The sequence below is a fragment of the Podarcis vaucheri genome (assembly GCF_965113315.1).
Source record: "Podarcis vaucheri genome assembly, chromosome: 13".
NCBI classification, from domain to species: domain Eukaryota; kingdom Metazoa; phylum Chordata; class Lepidosauria; order Squamata; family Lacertidae; genus Podarcis; species Podarcis vaucheri.
Window position 1 is genome coordinate 23,914,963 of NC_138751.1, and position 6,000 is coordinate 23,920,962.

Below are 6,000 nucleotides of genomic sequence, written 5' to 3' on the forward strand. Positions count from 1 at the left end.
CTCCCTGCAATGCAACTACACTCCATGCAATGCAACTACACACTCCGTGCACTGCACACCCTCTGTTCAATGCGACAACAAACTCCGTGCAATGCAACTACACACTCCGTGCAATGCGCACACCCTCCGTGCAATGCAACTGCAAATCTCCTAGCAATGCAATGCAATTGCAGCCCGTGCAGCGCCGTGCTCTGCAACGCACGCAAAGGTGCTTTCTCCCAGTTGCATATTGCAAACATGGCACCCGTTACATCCCTCGCAGTGAGGTAACCACCAAAAGGACTTAAGTGTCCAGGTAGAGCAATAGGGGAGCATGCAGCTGTCCCATACAGGGACCAATCCTGCAACCTAGGCATTACCGGCACTATCCGCTGACCCAGTGAAACCAATTCTTCATGGACCACATGGGGACACTATTGAGGCCGGAAACACTTACAGGCCATCGAATTCTAGGGCAAAGCCCTAGGGTCACCTGCTAGGCCAGGCATAAATGTTTCCAGTGAAATAGCAGAGTTGAGGTAGCCCACAGCTTGTCCAGGTACCCCTGCTTGCCCTTTTAGAGGGAAGCACCCCTTCAAGAAACCCAAAGTTCTTTTATCACAAATGGGCCGAACTACCCAGCAACAGAATAGCCCATAAGGAGCAGTTTGTTTTGTTTTGTTATAACAATGGCTAAGAGGGGTATATGAACCCTGTCTCCCAGGTCCTAGTCCTACACTTTAGCCACTAATCCACAATGGCGCATCTCTAAAATGGCAGTCGCCACTATCAGGGCAAAACAAACTTAAAGAAAATAAACTTGTTCAGAAACAGCATAGTTCAAGAGCATATACAGAGTGCTCATAGTCCTTGGAGGCACAGGGAGCCATAAAGCCAACCTTTGGGGATACTATAAACGAAAGTGATACCAGCTAAGCTGGGAACAGCCCTGACTAGCCCCACAATTTCAACAAGAGAAATGGGGGAAACCTTTTTGCGAAAGAAAGCCCCTAACGGGGGCTCTCTCACTATTGGGAAAGGCAAGCCACAGATACAGGGAGAATCTTCCTACGGGGCAGGGTAAGGGGTGGGGTGGGAAATTGAACAGGAAAGGGGGGTAATTAAATTATTTAAGGGACTAGAGAGGATTAAAAAGAAGGGGAAAATAAAGAAATAAAGAAATGTAACCAGACAATGAGAAGATTGTCCAAGTGCTCCATGTGATCCGATGCAAAACGGCCAAGAGGCCGTGCCAACGTCTGGCCCCTGTATATATAGACTCTGACCCCTCCTCTGAATTGGCAACAATCAAAACACCCCAGCAACCCAGTTTAACCATTTAAATGGTCGGGATTCAACTAAATTTGCCTAGTCACTGGAGGGTGGCCTGTTCCCAACCGCAACACGTGCTCTCTGCTAGGGAGAACACGCTATGTAGTCCATTTCAAAATTATTCACAATAAGAAACTCACATCACAACAAATGAAAGGAAATAACAGCTTGGTGGATAAGTCCCCACAGGTAGAGAGGAATACAACCTAGTGCTAAATTGGAGTTTGCACAAGGTCATCTCCCCCCTTCCCCCTCTTCTCCCTCTGTGTTTTCAGCAAACCTATTAGACGGACTCCTCCAACCCTCCAGAGAAGATTTAGGAGGTGCAGCTGAGAGTAGAGGGGGGAGAGTCCCATTGAAAAAGCAGATCTCTATCTCAATTGCCTTCCTCTGGTAAAAAAATAGTAGTTGTAAGATAGTTCTTTGTGAATCTCATTGAAATCATTTAAAACATAGTTACCCCTGTCTTCATATTCATTTTGAATCTAGGTTCATCATTTACTAAGAAGCATCATCTTCAATAACAGTGTTGGAGACACTATCCACTTTAATGAAAATAGAGAATTAGTTGCATTCTTTGATATTACAAACTGGATGGTGTTCCCCAATGGCTCAGTAATGAGAGTAAAAGTTGGAAGGCTAGAACCTCAGGCTCCTTCAGGTGATGAATTGACCATGAATTATGACCAGATTGTGTGGCATCAAAGCTTTAATCAGGTAAGACATAATATTATTAACATTTATCTTTTGTTAAATTTGTAAACCTCCCCTCATTAATAGAAATCAGGACAGTTTGCAGAATAAAAATACAAGATAAATACTCAAAATGGATAATAAAACCAAAATCTAAACAAAACAATAACAACCCTCTCCATTATTATATAATATATAATTATGATGTTAATTTGAAACTTTGCAAAAGTAGTCTGTACCTATGTCCAGTTGCTGGTGAGACACAATCTACATACAGGTGAAACTCAGAAAATTAGAATATAGTGGAAAAGTTCATTAAAAGATGAAACTAATATATGAGACAGACTCATGATATGCAAAGTGAGATATGGCAAGCCTTTATTTGTTATAATTGTGATGATCATGGCATATAGCTGATGAAAACTGCAAATTGAGAATCTCAGAAAATTAGAATATTAAATGAAATCAGCAAAACAAGGATTGCAAATAGGCCCAGCAGGTGATCCGACCAGGTATGGAGACTTGCACCCTCCTCACCGCCTCCTCACTTTGCCCGACCAGTGGAGCTGGGTGAGGCCCCACTCAGAGGCCGGGCCCCGCTAACCAATCAGAGCGTACAGAGGGCATGACTGTGGGGAATTTAAACAACGGCGCCATGGGGAGACAGTCCTCTCATGCCCTTCGCCGGATTGGGTCAGATCAACAGACTCTTTGCAAATCTACCACTGTAAAGAAAAGAACACTCTTACTGCTGATCATTCTTCATGTTTCTATATAGGTTCTGCCTCGTTCTGTGTGCTCTGACAGCTGCTATCCTGGCTCCAGCAGGAAAAAGAAGGAAGGAGAGAAATTTTGCTGCTATGACTGTGCTCTGTGTCCAGATGGGATGATCTCCAAAAAGAAGGGTATTGAGAGACCAATTGATATTAATAAGCTTAGATATTTATTATTGATAGATTCACAGTGAAAATGAGATTCTTCACTTGCTCCAGTGGGTGAGAGGGTAGTGCCCAAAGAGAGAGACTAAAATTCTTTTTAAAATACTTCCTTTAAATAAACCATCAGAAGACCAGCAAATGCTCAAGAAATATATCAGCATAATAATAACAAAGAACAATCAATAATATATTAAACATGGATTAATATAGTGGAAGGCAGAAATAATAAGCCATCTAGGCAAAGGGAATCTCCCCCAAAACAGACATTCAGGCCTACTTCAATCATGTAAAAGAATATACTGATCAAAGTTCTCTTCCATTCTATACTGCCTGGTGTGATTAACTTTTTCATCCTTTATCATTCACCACCCAGGTTGACCTTATTAATACAGAGAACGTACATTCATTGAACATCTATGAAGACTATGAAGATAGTGTGTATTAAAGATTCTTTTAAAAAAAATTAAAAAGAAAACAGAGGCATTTAGACAGTGAATGGGAAAGTGAGATCGAGAGAAAGAGATGATACTATTTTGTTGTCAGGTAAAAAGTGCAAGAAGATGAAAGGCTGAATTGCTACTAACTTCTATAGTTAACTAGACATCTGGAAATATAACTATTGTTGCATTTTTGTGTGTTAAATGCTTAAAATATTGAAACACCTCTTCCATTTCTCAGATATGGATGCCTGTGTCAAATGTCCAGAAGACCAGTATCCCAACAAGGACCAAACTAAATGCATTCCAAAATTGGTAACATATCTCTCTTATAAAGAAGATTTGGGGATCATCTTAGCTACCTTGGCTATTTCTTTCTCTTTGACCACATGTTCAGTACTTGGAATTTTTATGAAGCACAAGGACACTCCCATAGTGAAAGCCAACAACCGGACCCTCACCTACATCCTCCTCATCTCCCTCCTCCTTTGCTTCCTCTGCTCTTTGCTCTTCATCGGACAACCTGGAAAGGCAACCTGCCTTCTACGTCAAACCACTTTTGGCATTGTCTTCTCTGTGGCCCTTTCTTCTGTGTTGGCAAAGACCATCACTGTGGTTGTGGCATTTATGGGAACAAAACCAGGATCCAGGATGAGGAAATGGGTGGGGAGAAGACTGGCTAATTCTATTGTTCTCTCCTGCTCTTTTATTCAGGCTGCCATTTGTACTCTTTGGTTAAGTTCTGCTCCTCCATTCCCAAGTAGAGACGTACATTCAGTGAAAGGTGAAATCATACTGGTATGTAAGGAGGGTTCTGTTTCCATGCTTTATTGTGTCTTGGGCTACATGGGTTCCCTGGCCATAATCAGCTTCATGGTGGCTTTTCTTGCCAGGAAATTACCTGACAGCTTCAATGAGGCCAAGTTCATCACATTCAGCATGTTGGTGTTTTGCAGTGTGTGGTTATCCTTTATTCCCACCTACCTGAGCACCAAAGGAAAATATATGGTGGCTGTGGAGATCTTCTCCATCTTATCATCCAGTGCAGGATTACTGGGTTGCATCTTTTCCCCAAAATGTTACATCATTGTGCTGAGGCCTGAGCTGAACAACAGGGAACAACTCACAAGGAAAATAAAGTGAAATTAAAATGTGCATCTCTCTTTTTTATATATTTATATTGAAGGGGCGGGGAGAGAGAAGATCTTTTCATGGTTCCTATGAGATTACAAGCAAGGGTGCAAACATCTCTGCAAAACTCATTGAGGTTTCCAGTGCGGTGCCTGGCCTAGAGTAAAGGAATCCTTTCCAGATGATGCCGCCTAATGTGGAAAGGATACGTGCAGTCATGCAACTGAACACATGCCTTCTGGACCTTCGGCCTTCCTTGACTAAACAAGCTGAAGTGGGGTTGCTGGGTATATCCAGGGTGTTGGGAACACATCACTGAATGACAGGGTGGTGCAACCTGCAACTGAAGAAGTGGTGATGCAACCCATCCTTAAAAAACTCACTCTGGACCAAATGGTGTTTAACATCTGCTTGCCACTTCCCATTATTCCTTTTGGGGGGGGCAGTGATTGAGAGGGTGCTGGGAGAATAACTTAATGTGTTTCTGAATTACATTGATTATTTGAATACACTTAAATCTGGACTTTAAAATGGCTTGTTGAGTAGGTACCTGCATTGCCAAATAAGTGGCTGTTTTCCTGTGTGGCTGACTTCATTGAGTAATACTGGGAAAGTGTTATCCAACCCCCCTGGTATGTGATGGGGTTCTGTGGGGAACCCTTTTGCCCCCAGTGTCATTTGACATTTATCTGGAGCCATTGGGAGCAATCTTTAAAATTTTTGGAGTATTGTGCTTTCTATTTTTGGAAGATATGTTTTTTTCCCCTTTCAGACCACTTAAACACTCCCTCTGAAGTAGTAAGTAGGTAACTCTTTGATACATTTTTTGGTCATTAGTTTTCTTTGGCTTTTTTGGTCATTAGTTTTCTTTGGCTTTCCCTAAGAAGCTAGAAGTTACAAAATGGTTGGTGTGTGTGGCATTAAAGAAATGGCTGCCATAGTGTGATGCTTTTTTAAAAAAATGGCTGCAGTGAGGGTATAACATAACTTCAAAAATCAAAAATGGAGAGAGATGGCAACAAAACAGTGCACATATACCCCTCCTCTCAATCAATGTGCTTAGGAACCATTTCAATACCTACGTAGAATAGCTCTCTGCGTCTATCCTCTGTTCAGAACAGATGGGATGGTGGGTGTCCAGCTCTGTCATCCTTTGAAATGTGGACATTAAAAGTGGCATTATCAGTGAAGTAGACGTTGTACCTGTTTAAACAGGGACTGAGCAGCAGATTTCTTTTTAGAGAATATTTGAATTCTGGATTATTTTAGGAGCTATTACAACTTTTCATGAACTCACAGGTACCACTTTGGCAACCCCTGATTTAAGGTCAGACCTTAAATTTATGCAAAATGTGAGTGAGGTGGGGAGAATAGAGGAAGCTGCCCAGACCCCAGAACAATTGACTTTGCTGCTCACCAGCTGGTGGAAAAAAAGAGTCGATACTGTGAGCTGCTGGGTCTTCCTTTGCAAATGACATCCGCTCAGATAG